This window comes from Platichthys flesus, chromosome 4 (genome assembly GCF_949316205.1).
Source record: "Platichthys flesus chromosome 4, fPlaFle2.1, whole genome shotgun sequence".
NCBI classification, from domain to species: Eukaryota; Metazoa; Chordata; class Actinopteri; order Pleuronectiformes; family Pleuronectidae; genus Platichthys; species Platichthys flesus.
In genome coordinates this window covers 24,934,942-24,961,259 of record NC_084948.1, presented here as the reverse complement: position 1 = coordinate 24,961,259, position 26,318 = coordinate 24,934,942, and the positions used below count along the sequence as shown (strand labels likewise).

Here is a 26,318-nt window from a genome sequence, read left to right as displayed (position 1 = left end):
TTTCTCAGCTGTAAAAAAGGACACACTAACAACTGTCCATCAAAACAAAACAGAAGCACAAACTGAATGTGATGATGGCAAAAAATATAATTGTTTTAAATTATGCCATCAAATATAAATGCAATAAAATGTTCCAAATGTCAGGGTGACAAAAGGTGTTGCTTTTATAAGGTTTTACAAGAATAATGAGGCTGTCAATGTACATGCAATGCCCATGAATGCCTGTGAACCTAAAGACCAGTATGTTTTGAGCCACCTACCTACATATTTGAACCACCTACTCTATGTGTCAACACAATCCAGTAAAGTGCGGTTATATCGCAGCAGGAGAGCCTGCTCAAAGTGTTTATCTGTCATTTTGTTGCAGTGTGGAGTGAAAGTCCTCCCTGGCTAAAAAGCCGCTGACAGGAACACTTGATGGCAGAGTAGTATTGTACTTAAAGAAGAGGGCTCTGATCATTGGATACATTTTCAATGAAGCCAATGTCTGGATCTTGGAGGTACCTCTGCACCTCTTCCTCCACTGATGAACTTGTCATTTGTGTTGTCTCAAAAGTATATAAGTTGTCTTATCATCTTCTGGATCACCTCCAATTGCGGCATTTCCAGTGGTGCCGGAATCCTCAGAAGGCTCTGTGTGAAGAAGACGAGTCTCTTGGACCATTGCTCTTTTCATGGCCGGTATGAACCCGGCGTTAGATTACTCACCAGCGTGCAGTAGATAACTTACCCACGCTATGTTTCAGCCTGCATGGAAGAATCCGAGCCCTATTTGCCTGTATGTCTTCCCACGAATAAGGCAGCTTCGTCGGGTGAGAGAAAGATGTGCTTCTCCTGTCGGTCCTTGTCAGTAACCTGGAGCTTGGCAGGGAAGAGCATCCTGTAGTTGAATCCAGCGTTTTAAAATTGAGACTTCACCGGGATAAATGCAGCTCTCTTCCTGGAGATTTCAACGCTGAAGTCCGGAAAGAAACAGAGGTGGCCCTTGAAGATATTTTTTAAGTGATTTCTTTCACCGTGTTAATATGTGGGGAGTGAAGGAGGCTGTCAAGTTATTTTTTCACGTCAAATTCTCATTAATAAGTTATTAAACCTCGTCAGGACTTAAATTTCTCATCCCTGAACAACCTTGGGCTTTGTTAACGTACTGAACCTTGTTTGCATCTCGCTTCATCGACTCTCTCCTTCAGTGTCGAGCTTCAGGGAGAGAACCATCCACCGAGAGCTGGACTAACTTTCACATCGTGACGATTTCTCTTCCCAACAGATGTAATAAAAATAGTTCTGTCACGCCTCGTTGAAACATCAGTTACACACTCTGCACACAGTGTAAGTAAAGATAATACTCGCCAAGCACTTCATTAGGAACACAACACCATGTGAGGGCCTCAGTCACTGCATAACAGACTGACGCTTCATTTAGTGTTTAGTTAACTTCTGAGATTCAACACAGGAAACAGTTGATTTAAATACAGGAAGTATCAAACAGGCAGTAACACATCGGGGGGGGGGGGGGGGTCGGGGGTTGTTTAACTAGTGTCCCCATTCAGGTATTTAATCTCGGAAGAGAGATAATTTCCATGATTAGCCACCACAGTGCGATGGTGGGATGGATCCGCCCGTCACAGATGAAAGAACACGTTTGTGGGCCACGTTTGAAGGAGCCTTAGAAATGGAGCAGCCTAGTGACGCAATCATCTTCAAAGGCAGTCTCTCTGAGGGATGCGGACCCTGAACTGAGACGCAGCTGTTCTCTGACATCTGGCTTTGGTTGAGTAGTTGAATGACGGGATGGTAATTTCAAGTTTTAGCTCAATTCTGTTTCTTAAGGCATTGAGTTCAGTTTTCATCATTTGGTCTGTTTGCTTGTGTTTTCCTCACAGCCTGAGTTCAATCCTGTTAATCTCTTGATCGGACCAGATCTTTGCTTGAATCTTTTGTAGTTTGAGTTTTGCCGAAATAAAGTCCTTATTTTTCCAGACGTATCTTCCAGTTCCATCCCACACCCACTGGAATGGGCCTCCTCCATTTTCTCTTCCATTCTGGAAACATTCTTTTGAGATGCTGGTCAATGCGGACATTTCCTGCAATGTGTAAACACCACATTCAAGCTGTAAACCTTGATGCTGCCACAACCCCAAGGTTTCCCAGAGGATTCCGATCAGGTGATCTCAGAGGCCACATTGAACAGTCGCGAGGCATGCTCCGTGACGTGGTGGATTATCTTACCGGTAGAAACCATTAGAAAATGGTAAATTGTGGCCAGCTATGCACATGCTAAGCGAGATATGCTGTGGAATTCAAACTACTATTGATCGGTATTAAGGTTACCCAGAAGCCCAGCCCCAGCAGCATCGACACACGGAAGACTGTGTCCATGGATTCATGCTGATGAATTCAAAGTCTGACCCAACGATCTTTGGGCCTCAGGAGAAATCGAGATTCATCCGACCAGGCTTCCACTTTCCAATCTTCAGCTGTTCCTTGGATTTCTGTTCCTCGGCTGGAGTCCAACTTCAGCTGTTGTGTCCCATCCCCCTTCCACACATTGTGTTGAAGCGAGTGTGTAGAGATACGACAAAACTGAGCACTAATCAGTGTAATCGGTGATGCTTGGGTGTTACAGCTCAATTTCCTCCCTCAAATAAAGACGGTAGCGGAGTCTGGTTTTTTTTTTTGCCAGCACATTTAGACCCTCTGGTAATGTGAAACATATCTCAAGTCAAATATTTGCACATGGCTGCTGTCTAGGAGAGTAAAGAAGAAGGGAGTGATGAGAGACAGCTCTCTGCAGGTCACTGTGTTTGCTCGATACTCCTGGGAAGTGCTGATACACGTAAGTCAATAATGGGGGGAGCACCAAGCAGATGTCTGCTTCGTGGAAGAAGCTGCCAGGTCCCAATGTCTTTTGAGTGTACAGTACAAATATATATATATATATATATAAATAGATAGATATATACATCCTCATCCTCGTGTGGTTTTATGTGAAATTGCTGAATCCGATATTTCCGCTTCCACCCTGAGTGAAATGCTGCGGGACTGCAATCGATGGTTTGAAGGATTTGAATAATGCCATGTAACTTTGATGCGTGGTGTTATTCCACAGGTTCCCTGTCTCCACGCAGTCAAACACCGATCAGTCTCGGCTCGTGATCACAAAAAAAAAGGATCCACAACTGAGCTTCAACTTCTTTGATGAGCTGTCAATCAATCAGGCTCACAGCCCCACTGCACAGGAAGGTTAACCCTTTGTCTGCTGCTCCTCAAAGCCTGCTACAAGGTGGTTGCAGTATTTTTAGACCAAAATATTTTTGACCTCTTTTACTGAGTATGAGGTGGCACAAAAAATAACCAGTATGCCTCTTCTTTCCTTTTCTCCACATCAGTGATTTTAAAAACCAGTCTGATAGGTCGTCTGTGGAGCTACAGACCTACAGTCCTGTTTTCCTGCTTTAGGCGACTAGAAGCCCGAGTAATTAAAACATGTGGAAAGGAGGACGTCAGCTGACAGAGTGTTGGGAGGAGGTTCTAAGGGGGAGAGTTGTTTACGATGTGAAACTGAACAGTAGTTTCTTTTCTCTATAATCAAATCCACAACCTTAACCAATATTATATTGTTTTTATTATTGTATCCATGAAAAATCACCTTTATAATTGTATGGAAGTAATTCTACTTTGGAGCAAATTTTCATGTCTTTTTTTATAGATTTTTATTGTGAAATAAATCAACTCTGCTGTTGCTGTCACATTTTGATTCCTCGCCTGCTTGTCGCTGGAGGGTTTTTTTCAAATGCATGAGACATCACCTTTGTCCGGCCAAGCCCCGTCAACCTCAAACTATATAGTGAGAAAACAAAACAAAAAAAACGCACAAATCGAAATCTCTTCTACGAAATAAATAAAACTGTTGGAGCTTTAGGAGAAAACAAAGGGCTCAAGATGTACAAAACAAAATCACTAATAATTAATAATGTAACGGCTTTAGCAAACTAAAACTCAGGTTTCTATATATCTCACCTTTGACCCCCTTAATAAGTAATGTTGTTTACATTGATTAAAGGCTTGAAAAACAACAGTAACACAAACATGATACAATAACACAACACAGTCCTTATATGAACCGTTGAGTTGAAGACAATAAATGCTTTTTAAAAGTACAAAAGAACAAATTCCAATCATCTGTATAGTATTCAGACGGAGCCTTGAGTCAGGGAGAACTAATGATAAGTTATTTTGGGGTCATTTGGGTTAATCAATCTTTTAATTGTCCCATAAAATGCTTTTATTATACTATAACATTTTTACTATAACACTTTTACCCGCCCAGCGTTACACAGACGGTAAATCTCACTCCGAGTCAGACAGCGGTGTATTACATTGAATGACTAATGGACGTCGCCGAAGGTGTTGCAGAAAGTGTGTTCATTCGACAATATGCTACTGTTAAGAGGGAACACCGGATGAGACGGGATTAATGGTCTCAAGTGTTGGCTCAGGAGACGCTGCCTCGAAAATGAGCTACAAACCATTCGATAAATGATTCATGGAGTCCGACCAATGCATTTAGTGGTAGAGCACTCAGTCCTATATAACCCCCCCCCCCCGAGGGCGACTTCATTTGTTTAGTTTTCTTTTTCGCTGAAAAGCTATGATGTTCAACGGCGACTGCTCGTTTGGGAAGCTGCATGTCTAACAGCCGCCCCAGAGGTCAGGTTCAGAGACGTCGCCGCGTTCGTTCAGGGTGTTCCTCCATCATCTCTCAAATAAGTCGGGACAAGAAGATGTGAACTGGAGAATCCACCTTAAAAGAGAGAGGAGGGAAGAGGCGGTATTGATTCATGGCCTCCTGCAGTTCTCCTCCCTCATTCATCATGCTGTCCCTGTGCACACCACCGTCACTTCCCAGTAGGGAGCCTCTCTCCTCCTCGCCGTGCAGCCAGGCCACTCATCCTCGTGTCTGGGTAACAAGCTGGTGTGCTCCACTCAGACCCCCTCCCCCAGGCCTCCTCCAGCCCCCTTACCCTTCCGCTCTGCTGTCACACTCCTGCACCCGGAGATGCACAGGGACAGGATTAGGCGCTCTGCTCTGCGGAGCCAGAAGCGTGCGGACGAGTTCCTCCTGTCGTAGCCCGTCACCGGCAGCTTTTCAATTTCCAGTTCATTAACACGATGCTCTGTTTACAAGCTAATTTGTCTCTGAAAAGGCATATTTCAATGGTTTCATAGAGGTGTTGGTTGACAGATATTTGCACGTGTTGCAGGTCTGCGTTCTCCTGCTCAGATCCGGATACAAGACGTAACAAGCCCCGGAAACAAGTGTCAGCTGCTTCATCGTTTAATAAAACAAAGTGACACTTGCACCGGTGTGATTCCAGCCCATCACGTTACGCTGAAGTAGCCTCATGCTAATTAGCGACATTTCTCTCCGCGGAAGGACAGCGTGATTTAACCGCGACAGTCAAATCAGCATTTCTCCCAAAAAAAGATTTATTATTTCTTCAAATTTGCATCAAGTCCTTCACAAAAAAATCAGTTTTTATTGCATTTCTACTCCTGCATTCATTGAACACACAAAAAAAAACACACTTTGTCTTTTATTAATAAATTCGAAACCACAAGGAGCCGTTTGTGAATATTCAAATGAGGCTTTGACCTTTAATAAGAAGGCAAAAAATGGCACAACCTTCAGTGATCTGCTGTCAAGGGGAGAAAAAATAGAAATACATTTCCTCAGGAATGTTGTGACACTGTTCGATCTTGAAAAGAAAACACTAGGACACGAAGCAAGGTCCCGCAACGCTGCTGTGTCTTTCTTTTGTGTGTTTTCTTCCTCTGGTGAAAGTGGGAGTGTCGTCTCACTTTGACTTTGCCGTTTGAATAAGATCCTCCTCTTCTTTCACAGCGACGCCACCGGCCGGGGTCATCCGCCCTTCACCCTCTCGAAGGTTTCCGTGAAGCTTGGTCGCCTCGCTCGCCCCCGACATTACCATCGCTCCTCGTTCACTCCGTGAATATTACGCCGCGGCACAGCAACAGCGTATTCTCATTCCATTCCCTGTGCCTCCCTTCAAGGCCCCTCACAAAGTCAACCCCAATTTATTTGCGAGGGATGGACTCATCATCGCTCTGGCCTGCTTCTCTCTCTCTCTCTCTCTCTCTCTCTCTCTCTCTCTCTCTCTGTCTCTCAGACACTGTCGTTCATACTCTATCTCATCTTGACTGAGTCACAGTCTGAGCAATTTGTAAACAGCCCCTGTATTCAGATGAATGTGTAATTAATAATACAAAATAATAGCAAAATATGAAATGCCAGTGAGTCAGTGGAGTGTCCCATCTGTCCTGTGAGATCCTCTCTTTCTAATCACCTGATGATGATTATTTTTGTCTCACTTTTGTCTTTTCTTGCGAAGCAGCTCTCGTTCTATTTGCATATATTAAAACCAATTCCCCCCTCCCTGCAAGGAGGAGGTAAAAGTCGTCTGGACTCAGGATGAACTGAACCTTTAAAGTGTTTGTTTTGTTGGCAAATCAAAATGGGCGGGAATCAATCAACCTGCTGTCTGCTCTCAATTTGCAATTTGTAGCCGCTGCCGGACTTTGCCACTGAGAAAATAACAACATGTCCGGGAAAACAGTTTGTGAGTAAAAGTCAGGTTGGTATGTGTCCGACAGAAGGAAACAGCCCGGCCTCGCTCCTCTCGACTGTTCAGGTAGATAACAAACAGATGTCAAACAAGCAGCAGGCTGAGACCCCTCTCCTCCTTTATTTACCTTCCACAACCAGATGCAGTTGTCTTTGCTTTGCTTTGTGAGTAGACCGGGGGAATGGGGTGAGCTGCAAGATCGGCCCCATGATAAACTCCCATAGCTGCCTGGCAGAGGGGAAATGTGATTTTATGTTTGTCCTCGTGTTGAACCTAATCTCTCCACGAAGCTATCGTACTATCTCCTCAAAAAAAAAAAAAAGGCAGAGTTCAGAAATCAACAGTTCAAATACATCTTTTCCAGGACTTTGGGGAACTTGGAGACTCAACTCTCCCATTCAGCGTTTTCATTGTCAGGTTTTGATATTTCACTCCGAGTGGTATCAACCTGGTTCAACAGCCGGTGCTTTTAGATCTGCTGCGTCGGCTGACTGACTCCAGTGGAAGGACAGAACATCCAGATCTTCCTTTTTGATCTCCACTGTACCAACATATCCCCAATTCAATGAGATTCATATCCTTCAAGAGCCATTCTAGTCTGACTAATGAGGCTGAGCGGATTCAGGGGCTGAGCAAATTGAGCATGGCATCCTTTTCTATTCTGCCTCTTTCCAACAAGGTTCTTGTAGGAATTTACTTTCAGATTTTCTCTGTGCGCTCATGTGGGACCAGATACACCTAGTTTGACAGGCTCTTAAATCCAACAGGAATACGTTTGCATTTCATAAAGTGCAAAGCCCGACCTCGCTCTCCGATGCTCGATCCAGTGGTTTTGGACCAGGTCGGGGCAGCATGGTGCAGCTAGCTGGATCTTTTTGTGAGTGGGTTCATTTCCAAAGGGGTGGTTCATCCTGTCCTCGCTGTGCCTGTCTCCAGGTGATGGAGAGCATGTGTCCGCGGCCAGGCGTGCTGTCGGGCTCTCCAGATCACCCGCTGGAGGCATGACCTTCCCTCTCTTACTGCTTAACCTAATCAATTACGGTTCAGAACAGAAGCCAAGAGAGAGGGGAGACAGAAAGCCTGTGACCTTGTCAGAGCCCTGAGGAGACTGTGAATAATTCCCTTTGAGCCCCATAAAGAAGGTTTCCACGGCAGGAAGAGAAGAGGAAAGGTAAAGCTTGTTAAGCGGCGGAGGAAAGGACCAGAACGACTTTGTCAAAGGTACTAAAGCGGGATCGGGAACTGCTCGATACAAACACAAATCTCATAACAGTCTTGTACAGTCAGACGCTCGTAAACATTGAAATCACGACAGCCTTTTTATGGCCTGAACAAATTGGATATGAGCCAGAAGTTTTCTACATGTAAAATAGCAAACGTGGCCCTTGTTTGTCGAATATGCAGAGCTCCAGGTGTGATCTGGATTTAAACCTAAAGTGCCCCATGGTTAATGATGAATGTGGCCCAGATCTGGCAAACAGTAGTGTACCGACCAAGTGGAAACTATTTTGCTATGTGGGGAGGAATTCTGCTTTTACTGTAGTAAACAATAGTTTACCTTTCATATATGAAGCACGGGACTCTGCAGTCAGACGCCTTCACAACAACACAGAGATCTCTGTATCTTCTCACACTCAGCCTCTTCAGATAACCACAGGATCATATCTGGAGTTCAGTTCATGTCTGAGGCGGCTCCATTTGAATTTCTCTAATTAGCTGTTTACTCTCCTCTGCACAGAAAGTGCGACTGCCTTATTTGTGTTGATTACAGGCCTCAGATCTGTGCTTAGGAAACCCATCCACTCATTGACTCTTCATTTGATACATGTGTCAAATAAATATAGTTAAATTATAAACACTTGTTCAGCATGCGTGGCTGGGCTTCAGGAAACCCCCGAGCCACAACAGCATCTCCAGGTTTTTTGATTTATCAATATGGTGAAGTGTTGCTGTAGCTCGAAGCTCAGCGGCCGAGCCAAGGCCCGGAGTCACACCGGATCTGCACCGGGCTGCACAGCCAAGACTTTACCTGATACTTTCCAGATCAGCTGCTATCTGAGCCTAGACTCCGAGGCAAGTGTTTGAAATGATTCATGTGAAAATCCTGTTTGTTTACAGAGGTACACGAACACTTCACGTTGAAATAACTAGAATCTCTTCACGAGTAGCGGACACGTGAACAGGATTTTCAGAAACGCATCTCGCACAAAGTGTGATGTTGAAACCTGAAACCTCTCATCGGCAGGGGCGAGGAACCTCTTTCACTTATCAGGGGCCATTTCAATTATTCTAGCATCCTATGTGAGCCACACTAAATTATTAAGGACACAATAAAGCACCCTATACCCTCTCTAATGTGTTGGGCCGGATGTGCTTTATTATGGTGATGCATCTGATGTCAGATGGTATTGATGACGAGGATGATGGTGGGGGTGGTGATTATGCAACTTGCAGCAGTGCCATGCATTTGTGGTACAGGCAGCAAACACACACTTCATATCAAACTCATAAAGAACTATATCTCTTACAGTTTTCTTCAGTGTTTTTTTATATATATATATATATCTTGTGCGATATCAGTAATCTGCTCAGCTTGGGTTCTGACACCTTTCACACAATTTCACTTCATCCAGTTCTAGCAGTTTCAGTGAGTAGCGTCTCAGCTGTCAGCTCATTGTCGCTGTCTGGACTTCCCGGAGCACTGGCTGGTATTTTACTTCAACAAAAAAAGAAGTCATACATCAAATTTCTCCTCCACAAATATTCCACCTTTACCTTTCTTTCACCCATACTCACCATGAAGCTTTTAAGCGATGACTAGAAAGAGCTGCACGTGTGTTTTGTTCAAAAGGAACCACCCAGAACATGCCAAATACATCATTTTATTATTATCTTTTTTACATGATAATAACAAGTGTCATTACATATAAAATAATCATGTAATGACACTTTTCAGTAGCTTTTCTGTACTCATGAATTGTCCTGCAGGCTGTGCACGAGCTGGGGATTGGAGGTTGGCCACCTCTCCTCTTGTTCAGTCATAGAATCTGAATTTTTGTAGAACAGTTTTGCAGAGTACGCCGAGTTTACAATTGTCATAAAATATGAGTGGATGGAATCTTAAATATTTGTTTTCTTCGCAGAGAAAGCAAGTCGTCTAGAAATTAACACTAAAATATTTCTTATCACATTGTGGGATCATGTATGTCGTCAACAATGTCATACATATGTCTGAATGGTCTTAATTTTAGATTTAACTTAAACCTTTATCCTTTTAGAGAATCTTCTCTGAACTTGCCAGCACCATCTGCGATTCTTATTCCACAGTGAACCGGCTCCACACCCCGCTACATCTGGATGCTTCCCAGTGCCACCACAGTCATTGCCGAGATTACCATTCAGGGCTCAGCGGACCCATTGAGAAGGACACATCAGTGGTTTGTGTCAAAGTGTGTAATTTGTTTGTGAATATCAAACTGCAACCTTTAAAGTCACGCAGCACCCAGGTTTAACATAATCATCCGTAATGACTGCAGCGCTCTCCACGAGGTTTCTGCATTTCATTTTACTTTATACGGCACAATTATATGAGTTTATGTTTTACACAGCGCTCATTCACTTGAAATTGTTCCGCTGAAGGTCTGGGTGGTAATGCAACGTGGAGCTATTGCAACAGCTTGTCGCCGCATAAGTCCTTGTCTTCAGTGAAGCTTATTACCTTTTCGCTGCTGTACTACAGCCCGGGGAGCGCAGAGTGCTTTTCTATAGGACGCATTTCTGGAAGCTTTTCAGATTCCCCACAGTCTGGTGTGTGTGTGTGTGTGTGTGTGTGTGTGTGTGTGTGTGTGTGTACATTCGAAAACCACAAATGTATCTTTTGAATATAGAAAGTCTATAGAATATCATCATCACAACATCGGAAGCCTGTTTTGACACGAGCGCCCTGGTCAACTGGTAGAGTGCGTTTCATGTATCAAAGCTGAATACTTAATGCACTGGCCTGGTTTTCAGTCTGTAGCCGTGAACTCTTTAGTGCATCTCAGTGATATTTCCTCTCGACTGTCACCATCAAATACAGCAGAAATTCTAACAGATGAATTCAAAAAATAAACATTTTTAACAAATATACAGTCTCAATACTGTGCCATTTACTTTGCTGTTCAGTGAGCCACAGGCAAACTGCGACCAGATCTGAAGACACAGATCTTGATCTTGATCTTAAGAGAGTATGCATGCTCCCCCCCCCCCCCCGCCACCCCCCAGCCTGCCACCCTGACCTGAGGACCTGCAAACCACACAGAGAATTTCATTAGCAGAGGTTTCAGTTGAAGGCTGAGGCCTCGTGTTTTCTAAGTGCTCTCTCTTCGGAAGATTTCTCCATGCAGCCAGAAATAAAAAGAAACACTGAGGGAGACGCAGCCTCGATGTTATTTAGCAGAATGAACCAGCGGGACGACCTCCTGCTTTTTTTTATATGTTAATTGCTTATAGCAGTAGAGCCTGAAAAATATTTAAATATTCCTTAAAACTTTTCAACTGTGGACTCTTGTTGTGAAGTCTGCCGTCGGAGCGCTAATCAGGCTCTCTGCTTGAGTCCAGTTTCTGGAAAAAGCAAAACACAAACTCTGCACAGACACACTGAGCTTCACTGCCTCGTCTAATGAGATATCACACAAGCTGCAAAAAGAGGAAAAGTATGTTTAAAGAGAGAAGCCCATTTGAATCAGAGAGACAATGCACACATATGGGAATAACTGTGCCGTCTGTTTGATGGTGCTGTTGGTTCACCTGCAGTTTGTCTGGCCTCCGCTCTGATCCCGGCAGCGGTCGATCCCGGCTTGTTTGTTTCTTAAACATCAATCATGGTCACCTCCTAATGACTTATTCATTAACTCCTCCAAAACACACATCTCCACGATGAGAGTGGAAGGAGCATGTTTCAAGACGCACATTTGCAGAGACTGCAGTCAGCATTCTGCGGAATTAAAGCCACTATTAATCAATTTTAGCCGAGCTGGAGCCGATCCCAGACACATGATTCTGCAGCTAAAGACTGACAAATGTGCTCCGTGTGCGTGTGTGGGTGTGTGTGAGAGGGTGTGTGTGAGAGGGTGTGTGTATCTGCGTGGTGCCAACGTGTGAAACAGAGGGGGTGGAGGAAAGGCAAATTCAGATGCTAACGATGTCTTGTTGACCACGGATATAACAAGATGGCAGCACATCGATCGGGAGACGCTGTAGAAAATATCCCAGATAGAAATCCAGCTCGATGTTGAACCCGTGCTTCTTCATGTGAAATATTTCTTCTTCCTCTCGCTGAGCAGGGGCTTGTTCCGCTGTTGCCTCCACTCATGGAATCACTCGCCCAAAGTGTTAGCTAAATGCGAAGCGACGAGCACCCTGGGAAGTGTCGTGCCTTCCAGTTCATGTGTTTCCAGCGCGGCAGCGGAGGTGTTGCTGTGATCAAGGGCTGGATTCAAAGTGTAGCTCCGGGACACAGAGAGCCTTTCCCTGGGCTTCCTGCGGAGGAGAGGACGACAACATGTGTCCAGCTGTCAGGGCGCAGCTGCCGGCCTCTGAAGTGAGGCCCCGGGTGCAGCGGGTGGAGGCAACACAACTCCTGAGGTGGCCCCATCAATTGGGTCGTGACGGCACCGCAGCACCGTGTTTAAATATCAATGTGTCCTTGGGTTGCTACCGCTATGGAGCTTTTATTGATCTTACATAATGGAAACATTAGGGCTCCAGTGTTTTTTCTTCTTCTTCTGAAGAAGAAATCCATGCTGTTTGCTGTGAAACTCCTTTTTTTTTTTTGGGGGGGGGGGGGGGGGGGGACAAGTGATTTCAAAATAGCAATTATTGTCCCTCTTCAGCGCACAGGGAGAAACAGGTCAGTTTTCTTATTGGCGAGAGAGTAGAATATGTTTTTTTGATCTATATTCATTGTTCTGCCTCTCGGCGCAGAAACGATTCTGCAGCTCTCGACCACAGATCCGACACGACTTGAATGATACACTCACCGCTGGGCGACTTCCACGGTGACTGTCACTTGAATCGGGCGCCACAGGTGGAGCGAGCGAGCGGCGCGTCTCTCATTACAGAAGCTCTTAGCCGCGCGGTGACACCTGGATAATCCAACCAGGAATCAATCATTAAGTAGTTATTGAGGTAATAGGTGAGCAAATATGTTTACCGGTGGCCGTCCTTATTATTCCGGGGCTCGCGGGGCCCCCGGGAGACGCTGGAGCCAGATGGAATTGAGGTGTTGTCACTACTGAGTGAACAGGTAATGAATTACTCCGGGACAAATGGGCCGCCACATGGGAGATGAGGAATCCTCCCACAAAGGGGGAGAGACAGAGGGTGAATGGCAGCTTCCACCGACACTCTTCTCCCTCAACGTCAGTCCTGTGTGTGTCTGTGTGTGTGTGTGTGTTTGTGTGTGTGTGTGTGGGTGTGTGTGTGTGTGTGTGTCTGAATCATTTTTTTCTTTATTCAACATTGATAAATAATCACTGGCTGCTCGGGGAACCAATGAGATAAGAATTCTCGGAGTCAAAGACACAAAGGGATCATGACACAGCTTTTTCAGAGTTGCGTTTAAATGACACGATCGTGAACCTTTTCAATTTCAGAGTCCGGACTCTTTGTCTTTCCGGTGATTTCTTGAAACCAGCTGATTTGTTATGACATTAGAGGAGCGGTGTTTCTCCGCTGACACTCATTGCTGAGGGATATGATTACGCCGTGGTGATTATGATTGTTATTTCCAATCACAGCTGACTGGGAGTCGCAGTGTGTTGTTTCAGTTGTTGACCATCGGCGCTGGATGATTCTTACGGGGCTGATTTGAGATACCAGTGTTCTGCTGGCACAAGTACCGACAAACACATTCTGTATTTCTGCTGGGAGGCGGCGGACAATCCCCCCCCTCTCTGCAGGTGGATCTGGTGGTCGCTGAGGCAGCTGGGCGACTCCGGCAACACTCCACTAAGGAGGGGGGGGGGGGGGGGGGGGCAGAGTGTGACCTTATTCAACACAAACATTAAACTGTGGCTCCGATTCTTTCAGCTTGTGAATAGAGCGTGTTCACAAACATGAGCAATGGTTCACACTGCAGTGATCTAGGATTAGACCCGATCAGGCTGCTAAAGTATTAATTCATTTAATCCAATAAAGGACTTTTGGCCACGTGGAGGCAGCATTGACGAGTCGTGAGCCCAACATTGACATATCACCTTTCTAAGCACATCGGGCAAACATGTTAAGCTTCATTTGGAAACTCGTTGTTTTGGAAGCAGGTCTGTTCTCAGCTCCGTTGTTTTGTTCTCTATCAACTCCCAGCGGGATTAGCTTTCTCTTTAGCAGCTAAACCCTCGGCTGTGATCAGCACAGACGCTGACTCGGCCCAACATTGGGTTTCTAGAGCCTCTTCTTTGAAGACAGCCGCTCGCTGCAGCTGGAAAATGACACGATGAGAGCGAATCAGAAACAGTGCGGCTGCAGAACAAGGAGCTGAAAGATGCCACGAAAGCTCTGCAGGCTTGAAATACACTGCAGAGTTCTGGTCATAATTCTCTGTAGCTTTTTAAAACCAGATCAACCCCTTTCACCTGTGATTCATTGTTAAGAAAATATCGATAATAGATGCTTTGAGTTGCAAATATTGGCCGATCGCGTCACCTTCTGCTGACGGAGGTTCGAACCTGACATCACTCTGAGGCCGTCAATATCGCAATTACATCCGATTTTCTTTGTGCATTTTAAAACCGTGATTATCATTTCTATTTTCTCTCCAGTGATCAATTATTTAGATCAAGCAATTTATGCTGAGAAGCCAAATAAACTTGATTTCACGGTCGTTCATCTCGTGTTGAGGAGCCGGAGATGTTACCACAAGAGTTATGTTCAAGACAAGTTATATTGAATACATTTTATTAATTTACTTGAAAATACATTTACGATTTTAGAAAGTTCCAGTTAAAATATTTAGATTTATATCCGAGCAAAACTGACTTTAGTGAAGAAAGTTATTGCACCAGAACATTTAATATTTTGAAGCTTTGATAAGGAACAGTCTCCTTTAAGTCATTGTGATTACATCTTCACAAGTTGGATTGTTAATTAATCCAAACTGTAACATGATTTGTGATTTGTGATTCGGTCTTTATATCGACTTTAAATCTTGTGTGCCTCTGTGTGACTTCATGCAGCCACGTGCATGCGTACGCACTCCCCCCAGCAGATGTTGGTGTTACCAGTAATGAAAAGAATCGGTCTTCCAACTAAATTATAATTTACCACCTCGATCTAGTCAGCATCTGCTGAGCAATAAATATAAATTGCTTAAATTCGCTAAGCATGTTAATGTTACACACCATCTGTAGTGGTATACCGTCATGCTTTCCTGACGCTTATATCGGCAGGAGAGTGTGAACAAGCCCACACACACACTCAAACACACAAATTCAGATACACACATGTAACATGTGCAATAATGAGCCTTTCTTCTTTTACTTGTTCCCTCAAACTTAAAACAAGCTAAACTAATAAAGAAAATGCACAAATGTACATTGTGTGCACACACACAGGTCATTAGGTTGCCCCACGTTTGAGGCAGAAGTTGTTGCAGTAGTCTGAGCGGTAGCCGAGTGGAAAGCAGCGTCGCACAACACAGCTCTCAGGTTGTGTAATGAAGACAAATTAAGACGTTTTGTTCGTGAATAGTGCTGCGTGAGCCCAAAAGCCGAGGATTGCCTTCTCCTTAGCCTTTTTCTTGGGAAATTAGGATTCAGTCAGCTGCAACATCACAAGCACACACTCACACACACACTCACACACACACACACACACATACACACACACACACAGACACACACACACCACCTTGCAAACTGCAGATGTCAGAGACTTGCATAATGAGAAGTGTGACATTTTTTATGTGAAGAAACAGGTTCTGGATCTTAATTGTAAAAGAACAATTTCATTCTGACACGGCACCATTCAGGAATCCAGCTTCACAACTTTCTACAACACCCACGTCAAACCACAACTTGGGCTCTTGACAGGGAGGAAATTAGTTTCTGATTCTTTCTCTTCTGCCAGTGCCTTTTAAAGTTTGGCTTAAAAGTTCAGAAAGTCCTGCATTCTGTCATGTCCCCGCTTGTTGTCAGGCGATAATTTCTAATCCGCCACCTCTCTAATTATAGGCGACTGCTGACTTCTTTCGCCCAACAACATGTTGTCATTTTCTGTGTGACACTTTTATTTAGCATCAGTGGTGAGACCAGACCCGGCTGCAATTAGGGTTTAAAATGAAAATGATGTGTTGGCAGCTGGTTAAAAGTGCAAGTGGCCATTAAGAGTGAAAAGCTGCACCGAACATTTGATATCAACAGTGACCAGCGTTTATTAAATCAGCTTGGACGTCTGGAGGAAGCATGAAATGTCAGAATCTTTAAGTCGGTGCAGTGGCTTGAATGAACTGGAAAAGCCGCTTTTACTTTAAAACTTTTTGTGCTATTATTATTATTTAATGTAGCCAGGTATTAATGTAAGTGCACTTCAAAGGAAACCAAAGCCAGTGTGCTCTCACAGGGAATACTTCAGGTTTGCATCTTGAAAGAAAGGCTGCAGCACTGTGATTTAAATACTGCAGCGTGCACACACCTGCCGCCCTGTTAACGAACTCCTGTGATTAGCTGCTGTGGCCGTAATGGGCCGGTTTCAGGTTTATCTTTTGTTTAATTACACCTCACATATCTAATTTGCAGGGACCCACAATACCACCTCAGAAAGAAATCAATCTATTTATTGCAAATTGTGTTTTTCCACATTATAAAAGGATTTAAATTAAATTGTTTTACTCTAGGTTCAGAGCGGTCAGTGTTTTTGCAGAGTTTGCACGTGTAAAATGGGGAATTCTTTGCAAATTGGATGACACCAAATTAGGAATAAGAGCAGAGTGTAAAGTATATTCACTGAAGTGAAACCAAAACACTGAGCGGATAACTGCCCTGCAAGTTTTAAAGTGCAAGACGCATACTCCATGTCCCCGGTATCCAAACCATTATTCAGTGCTGGGAAGTACAGGCTAAAAACTACTTAGCTTAAGGTAACAGACCTTGAGAAATAACAATATCCTCTGAAACACATTTCGGCGTGTGTACTATAAGCAAAGCTCTCCACACCGTATCAATGCCAAGAAGCAAAGTTGTAAAAAGGATCTTTAAAATGCTGCTTTTCAAAAAGATGGCATCTAAGAGCTGATAAGAGCTACAAGCTTTGCAATGGATCAATTTTGCAATGGGAAGAGCACTCAGCCACGGGTCCTGTTTAATTAATGATGGGGGATAGAGATAGGCCGTTAGCTCCATATTGTCAGTCAAACACTCACAGCAGAGGGTGGCAATATGAGCTATGCAACCGATACGTGAAACACAAGGAACTAATCTATACTCTCCAGTCTAGAGCCATTAGTGGTCTGTTAGGAGGGCGGTGGAGCTGCAGCACGACAACTAAAAAGAAATACACTTATTTTTTAATTTCTCTTGATTGTTAAAGTCCAATTGTCACTCATAAATAAAACATTATTTATGTTCTTTATTGGGTTGAGCGCAGTGCTCAAAAGAAAACAATCAGACTGGACTGAACTTTTTTTATCTTCAGTTTGTCCTTGATTGATTAATTGACAGAAAACATCTCAACTTTTAAGCCTCAGTGAAACAACAGATGAAAAAGATAAAAACGATTTTCCTCTTTATTTTTACCTTTTTCCTCCTGTTACACAACTCACTGGTCTCATGTCACATGGTGGCCTGAAGAGAACGACTTTCGATAATCATATCGTTATACATGTGGGCCGTGGGGGGGAAAAACAAACACAGGTACAATTATCTTGGAGAAGAAGCTTAAAAAGCTCAGACCTGTCAATCAGATTTTTAATCTCAAAGTGACGCTTTGATCACTGAAGCCTGAACAGATCTGCAAACAGTTGTGACTATCAGCACAACACTTGTCCTGTCAAAACAGGAAGAAGAATCCTGACTCATCACCATCACAATACAAATTGTTGCGTTTGCTGAACTGGAATTTAATTGAAAAATGGAACGAAACAAATGTTCATTTAAGTTTTGCAAATATCCAATGAGAATCAGCTAAAAAATACAATTCCCCTTACCTACCAGGGAACTACAAGTATTAGCAAACTGGACAATATAGGTGAATAAAACTTTCATCTAGAAAGTTAAGTATTTTCAGTGCCCTCGAGTGGTCACAGTGCAGAATTACAGCTATGTCTTCATAAATAAATAAATAATCCTAGTGATGTTTTCACTAGTGTTTCATCTTCATCTTCATCATTTTGTATATTCCTTTCTGCGTAGGCCGCAATGTTTTTTTACAGTAGCTCAGACTGGACAAACAACGGAAGGCTGCCACAGGTTCTCTTTCATGTTTGGAAGGTGGGGGGGGGGGGGGGGGTAATATGAGGGGCATTCAGCTGCAACATGCAAGGTCACCACTAGATGTCACTAAATACTACACACATTTAATGACAGAAGTGCTAATTAACAGTAACAAACTACAGCTTCCATCAAGGTTGATATTGGAGGTGATGAGTTTCAACTCGAGGGGGCGAGTTCAGGGGTTGGAAAGTCCGAGATCCGAATGGCTAACGTGGCATCAAACTACTAGTTAACTTTGTGAATGTTAACTAAAACAGCTACTGAATAGTAATTTATTAGCTGGTAACATTTTGATTTATGCATTTTGAGTCTGCACTGGATGTTCTGCATTATTTCGAAGTTCGGTGATTGTCCCTTGTACGTTTGAAGGTACTCCGCACAATTCACGTTACCAACCACCAGGAGACGCTAGCAGGTGTTAGCGTCTCCCAGCACACGTTAGGCACGTAGCCTCAGTTGTGCATCTTAGCATCATTAGGTGTTTTGGTCTTATAATCATTGACAACATGGCTGCCTCCGTACAGAGGACCTGCTCCAGATGTGAATATAAAGTATTTAAATATAAAGGGGCAGTTCTCAGGTAAAGAACAACAATTAGTACAATTTAGATGAAACACACGAGTGAAAACATAGTTTGATATAAGATGTGTCGTTAGATCCCTTTCACGTAAATCCTACTCACTGGACCTTTAACAGAGAAAAACTCTTTCTGTGCACAGGTGCGTCTTCTATTATTTCTCCTCCACAATTAACACCTTTAGCCAAAAATCCTTCTCCATATGTTTCATATTGGGGGCACAAGTCACACATGAGCACAAGGTGTCATGAAGTGTGACGCCCCCCCCCCCCCAGCAGCGGTGAGGGAGGACGCTCCGCCGCAGAGAGAGAGAGCCTGAGCCCGCGGACTGAGCGGAGCGAACATCCGCCCTGCGCGACGCACAGCCCCGGCACACAGGTCCCTGGAGCGGGCGGAGAAGGCTGGAGAAGCTCGGGCAGCTGGAGAAAGAAGCTGGCACATTCATATTTTTAATCTTATTTTTTTTTTTTGGTTGTATTCCCATTGTTTGACTGGAGGATGTACTGGACGCGCTGGTTCACCGGGTAAAAGCGGCGGAGAACCGGATCACTTCTCTGGATATTCATCTCCTCTCTCTCTCCGCCGTGTGGCTCCGGGAGGAAAGAGACGCGTCGGCGGCCACCGCAGCCCGCGGACCCCCGGCAGGGAGACCGAGGCGGAGAGTGACCACTTCATCCGCGCGTCCTGTGAGTTAACTACTTCATATACGTGTGTGTGTGTGTGTGTGTGTGTTTATTGTGGGTTATTTGTGTTGGAGCTCCGGCTGCACGAGGTTGTTCAAGTTGCGCTGACAAGGCTCCAGATGTGCATCCGGATAATCAACCACCTGAAAGACGCTGGAGAGTTGGAGAAGGAGACGTTTGCTCCACATCTGGATTTAATAACTTCTGCGTGAGGGGATGGAGCCGGGATTAAACATGTGGGAGATGCAAGTGTGTGTCGAGATGCTCACAAAACCTTTTCATCTGATCGTGTCTTTATTATCAGGTGGGATCCACAGTTCGTCAAAATGAAAGGTGAACATCTGTCTCTCTTTGAAGTGGGATGAGGTCTGTCTGCCTTTTGAAAGCAGCTTAGAGGGACAGATAAATAAAAACATATTTATTGGGGTAAGAGAAAATGCTCAAGGGCAGAGGCAGGTCCTCTTTTTGTCTTTATCAGGAGTGCATCTTTAGGTTTTGAGCCGAGCTGCAGGCTTCTTCCAGCACAACATCCAAACTGGTCCCACAGGAACCATCTAATCAGGGATGTGCAAATTACCCAAACACTAATTTAGTGGCTTGGCTGTTGTTGGATGTTTAGTGTGTTGCTCTCATCTGCCTGTGCTGGCGACTGGAGCTCTATTCTGATTTTATTGATCTTAATCTGGGAGGATGCACAGGCAGCAAAGGGTGGCGTTATTAAGCCATTACTCAATTTAGTGATGGTTGTGCACTGTTTTCTTTTTCCCCTGAAGTTTGTTATATCGTCTCGCTGACAGCAATTAGCGAAGTGGTGGCGAACAGAATAAAGTAACCTTCAAACACGTCCCTCTGCTGCCTCTCCATTTTTAAAGCAGGTTCCGTTCAGAGATGCCAAGACAGAACAATCTAAAGTTATTCAATGTGTCTCTGAGATATTCAAGAAGATTCAAACCATGAAACTTGCAGAAACTACTCTGTTGTCTGCTCGCCTTTAGAAATGTCCAATTTGAGAAATTCAGATAATGGTCCAATGTAAATACTGGTGATGGAAATGCAGTATTACTGACGTGTCCAGCGGCTGAGGGGGACGGACGTGTGAACTCCAGCATGTGTCTTCCAGTAACAGGTTCCTGAATTCATGCAATCGTGATTCGAGCTGCTGGTTCTGGTTTCGGCAAATTGCGTCAAGTGCAATTTCATTCATATTCTCTCAAGGCTTATGAGTCGAGGGCATCTTTTTTCACCTCCACTGCTGTGTCACATTTTTCTGAGCTCTACTTGTGCGATATCGTTTTCAACATGGTCACGATCGATATTAAATTTTTCCTTTTGACGTAAAAGCAGTTCCAGCTGAGTCAGCGAAATCACCAAATGCTTTTATGTTTTTAAAACTTTCCTCTGGACTTTGTTTCCATTCGTTGGAAGATTTCACAGTTGGACACTGAGTTGAATTGATGCCTCGCACACGTTGCTCTAACCAGTGGCGTCTATATAGCAAATGTCTAGGTTGTGATGTGGTTGTGTTGTAATTGGCTGCTTTTGTGTTTGTGTTTTACACCTTTTCTGTTGTTGCACTCCATGAGACAGGGGTGTGCACAAGTGATTAGTGGCTTGTTTTGTCAGAATAGACAGAGATCACCTCTAAGGACATTCATGGTCCGGCTTCTTCCATCAAATCAACACAGACATCACTGGACGCCACAATTATATCACAAAAATATTCAATGTTGGCTCAAATTGACGGTAACGCTATGTATTTAATCTCACTTGCTGTAAATCAGTTTAAAAACCATGTTTCATACATCGAGATCTAACGCTGCCATTCATTTCTGTAACAGCAGCCATCAAGACTTACTGGTGGAAGCAGAACTCTAATTAACGCCTGTGATTTCAAATGGGTCATAATTTAATGCCGTAACGTTAATGTAGATATATATTTCATGAGGGTTCTAATCTGCTAAAACAATTGTTATATCAGAGCACTCCAGCGCTCTGCTCAGTTTCCTGAGACCATCTGATAGAGGAGAAGATGCAGTTACAGTCAGACACAGTCCTGATCAGAGGAGCTGCACTTGCATATCGGGGGAATAGACAGTCGGAGCGAGCAGCTGTGCCTGTTTCTCTTGGCACCGAGTAGAGGTTACCCTTATCCCTCTCAAATGTAAATCAATTATTTGCTTGCGATACATGCCTTAAACGTTCGTACAGCCACATGGGGGGGAAATGCAATTTGGTCGATGGAAATGGAATATGTCTGCGCAAGTTGCAGCTGTGCCATCATCTTAAATAAAATGAGTATTGACACGGGCCAACAGATATGCGTTTAGGGGATAGCTAATTGAAAATGACAACCCCGGTGAAGGCTCGCCCCTGGGAGACGAGGAGAGAAACGCATACCAGTAGTGACAGGAGGGAGGCTGGAGATAGAAACTGTCTAACAGAGACCACAGCACCCAGGGGAGGCCTCTTTCCACTGGCAAATCTGAGACTAATAAAGTGCAAAGGCTAAAGGAAAGTCTTGCAGAACACGCTTCTTACACTGGTGAACACTACAGGCCTCGGTATTATGTTGTAGAAGAACATGTAGTTATTACAGAGGGCGAAGCTAGGACGTGTCGTGGCATCACGGAGATCTGTAAACATGTCTTCAGCGTCCAGAGAGAGAGGCGAGAGCGTGGTTTTGTCCCCAGAACGTGGGTCTAGGGCATCTGTCCCTGGGGAGATCGGAGCGAGACGACACGCATTTGTCAAATTAGAGAAATTCTCTTTAGGAAATGTTGGTGATCTTGACAGCGGCCAAGTCGTCCTTCGCTGCCTTCCTACCCAGCACTTTGTTTGTAAGGGAGACCCACTGGTCTTGCACCGCCTGGAAGACAACTGCCCCCGGGACCCATCTGACAACTTAATTTATGTAATTGCTTGGAAGCATCTGTGTACGAAAGAGTGACTTTCACCCCCCCCCCCCCCCCACCCTCCCCTCCACTTGTCAGGGTTATGAATGGCCTGGATTTGACGGCCGATGAGTCAAACCGAAAAATTGAGCCACAAGAAAACAAGTTAGTTTGATTAGGCATCCATCACCTCCCATGTGGCTCTTTGCTCGGTTGGTTAGCAGCTGATCCAAATGGCTGAAATAACTAATAACAATTTTTTTTTGGTTAGCTATTAGATATCCCAAGGCCCCTGGTTGGTTAACTACCCTCCCCCCTTCATGCGTTGTGTCTTTGTGATGTCCTCATTGTGTTAACTTTGAGCAAGTCATCCACAGACACCTGCAGGCGTCCTCTGTGCCAATGCTAAAATGTTAAAGGTTAGTTTTTGGCAATCTGAGCTCAACAGAATTCTCTAATTCGTAACCTGAAGGCATTATGACATAAAAAATATTTGGTTATTATGTTTTTTAGCACACAATTTGACCTTTAATGGGCGTGACAATGCAAACCTTTACCATGCTATATCAAACCCTAGAGAGGAGCAGACCTCACAAGAAGGGATTCTTCTTCGGCCACCTTACTGACGTGTTGAGATCAGGGGGGGTTTGGAGATGGTCTGTGGAGAGGCTGTGGAGAAAGTGGTGGTGATGGTGGGAAATAGCCCGAGGACGGAGTGTTTTTCAGTCGGCGGCTCCTGATTTTATGTGACAGTACAGGGCCTTATCTACCGGGGCCATGATGAAGCACAACACTCTTTGATTTTTTTTTTATCTTCCAAACGTCTTACCCTCTCGTGCTCGCGACAGATTAGTGAGATGAAGGTGTAACAAAAAAATGGTTTAAGAGAAGTCGAATACAGCCAAATACAGGGTCTTAGGCTGTATCTGCCTCGTGCTGATAGTACCACATTAAAGATTATCTTATATATTTTTTAACGCACTTTGACCTTCAGGCTCAGGAAAGTCCCAAACTTCAGATTTGTCTTGCGGGCGTGATTTATGTTTGAATGATACAACGCGTGGCAGACAATAGACTGGGTATAGAAAGGTGACACGTGAGGATTGTGGGTAAACTTTCCTTGAACCCACAGCAGCAGTTTCTTTCGCCTCCTGATCTAAGACCAGTACATCTATTGTACTCTGTTGTTTTTCTTTTTGCTGCAGCAGTAAGAGAGAGAGTCTGTTTCTCGTGCCCTCAAACAGGCCATGGATCCCCCCCCCCCCCCCCCCCCCCAGAGAATTAGTTAGGGACACTTTCTTACCCTGCTTAAAATTCATCGGAGCTCCGACCCTTTCTTTCCGAACATTTCTGTGGTCAACAAGTCCAACGCAGAGAGAAACTCAGTGTTGAGAGAAACTCATAGACAATCAATGAATTTTCTTCAACCTGACTTTGTAGAACTACCTCTTTACATTTTGATTTTTAACCTTAAATAAAGGAAATGTCTTCAGGCGCGGTTGGTAAACAATCTTTGAGGTGAAATAGCATTTCAGCCTCTTTTAAAAATATGCCCTGAATCAAAATACATGCTAATAGTTTGTTCATCCACTCATTTATTCATTCATTTGTATTTCATCCGTCATTACCACAGGCTGTTGGCATAAAATCATCGCCCTGCAGCTTAGAGACTCAAAGTATACGTTGTTTTTTATTGTGAAACGGATCTATTGTCAGAAATTGAATGCAAAATAAACCTTGTGATGTTTTCACTTGTTTGTTTGATCTACATTTTACAAATTGTAGTTTTCTTCACACTAGAATGGGATCTGTCATTTCTGGAAAGGGAGGGTGAGGGGAGGGGTATTCAGCTGCAACATGCAACTTCACCACTAGATGTCACTAGATTCTACACACTTTACCTTTAAATTGACGATTCCCAAAGATGGTTTCTGTCATTTTAGGAAGTTCTTATCACATTGATGGTTGTTTTTATATAAGGCTATAAAAAAGGGGTGTGAATATATCTTAATTGACAGCTGAGCCTGACTCGGGATTGGTCGATCATATGTTTTGGTTGGACCATGATACTTTGACTCCACTGCGCACTCTGTCTCCGAGTTACATAAACAACATGTCAGTGGTCGTATCCAGGATATTTAGTTGTTGTCTATTAAGAGAAACTACAGATGCATCATTCATATTAATGAGCACCTTTATTTTTATTGATTTATAAGTTTCTGTCTCACATTGCATCCAACATAGGATCTTATCTGGTTAAGGTGAGAGATCGTCATTCAAACATTGTCTTAATGTCAAAACCTTCCCCAAAATAATCCATGCTACCAACTCCTGAGGTAGAAATACAGATCTCTTTTAGTTGAGCCGTTCCCAGTGTCCACTGTGGTGCAGCCTCGCAGGGTTCGCAGCCCAGTGGACATTGTTTGAACAGGAGATGTTCTACACCGAGAAGAGGAAGAGGAAGAGGAGGTGTTCTAGGTTCAGCTTTCCTACAGTACTAAGTCATGCATCCTGCAGGCTCACGATGACTAGCCTCGTTCCACTCTCATGCCTCCTTTCCCCCGAAAGATGAAATGTGTATGGAGGTAACTGTCAAAATACAACTAACAGGGCTGGCTGTGCTGTGTCTCCGCTGCACCCCCCCCCCCCCCCCGCCGCCCTGTTCACTCTCTCGTGACAAAGCACTGAATTTATTCCACTCAAGTCTAGTGAATGTCGTTTCCTCAGTATTGTACAGTCATGCTGTAACATAGAAGTATGGATAACAGCTAATGTTTAATGATACAGTTTATTTTACATTTTGACTTTCTGATGACAATTAAATCCAATACACATTTCTACAAAGGGAACGTGGATGTGAATCAGCAACAATATGCACAAAACTGCACACACACGCTTGCATATATACTTATATACACTGTATGCTTTAACAAATGTGGGTCTTAATACCAGTAAAATGTCCTCCAGATACAGCGATGATGTGAGGCTTCATTAAGCCCGGCTATAAGACAGAAGCACTAATGCTTTTTAAAGGAAAGGACGGGACCAAAGCTGCTCTGTGAAGCTTTTATTCAAAGCCACCATTGTGTGGTGAATGCTGATGTTTGGTTTTTACACAAATTTCAGCTGTCAGCTTGCTGTGGGTGGTGTTATGGATGTAGTGATTTAGCAAGTAGTCCTTGGATATAAAAAAAAGGGGGAATAATATTATAATATTAAAAAACGACATAAAGCTGTGCTTTTTATGATTTAGCATAATTCTCTTCTGAGCCTTTGACGACCAGCTTCCAACTGGTCAGTGACTGGAGTAATTAATCAGGCATTTTCCAACATCTGCTGCAAACAAAGGGGACGGTGGCATGGAAGAGAAACATGAATCTACTCCAGCTAGTTAGTTTTAATTAGTCGTCTTTCAAAGGGAGAAAATAGAACGACAGCTAATGGTTCTGGGGACCATTTGGTTTTTCTGTGTGTGGCTTGTTTACTATGAATTGCCCATGATTTTGTGTTTCCACAGATTATATTTGTGTTATGTTTTACTCATCATCCAGGCAGCCATTAGTCAGCTGTATGGCAGGGAAATAAAAAACGGAAATTTGTATAATGACAATTAATTGTGGTTTTATTCCATTTATTTCACTTGAAATGTGTTTTTTCCTCATTTATAAACACAAATGTTTCTCTTATTAGAAAATATAAATGATTACATGGTAAGAGGATGGCAACAAATCATATAATCTTATATAATCATACATGTTTACTAACATATGGACGAGGGTTTAAATTTAATACCTAACATTAGCTGATGATTATATATTTACATTAATCTAACATCATGTCCGGTTTTATTTTAAATCTCTTTTTACACCATTCTTAGAGAATAAATGTGATGATATGAATATTCCGCTGGTGGAACAATTAAACCTGGTTTGGTTATCCCAGTATTTGTGAAGATGGTGTGAGATTCACTCTATTCGTTTGAACAGGTAGAATAAAAATGAAGGTGCTGTCTAAATATTCCAGAGCAGCTTTTTTTTAATAGCTTGTTACCGGAG

General features: G+C 43.6%; 1 protein-coding gene across 1 annotated transcript in view; it reads left to right on the top strand.

Moving 5' to 3' along the window:
- The first annotated feature begins 19,050 nt into the window (after positions 1 to 19,050).
- Positions 19,051 to 26,318, top strand: part of cntn5 (contactin 5) — a 100,895-nt gene continuing 93,627 nt past the window's right edge. The window contains exon 1 of the mRNA XM_062386787.1: positions 19,051 to 19,375. The gene's annotated coding sequence lies outside the window, so the exon portion shown is untranslated. The remainder of the gene's footprint in view (positions 19,376 to 26,318) is intronic.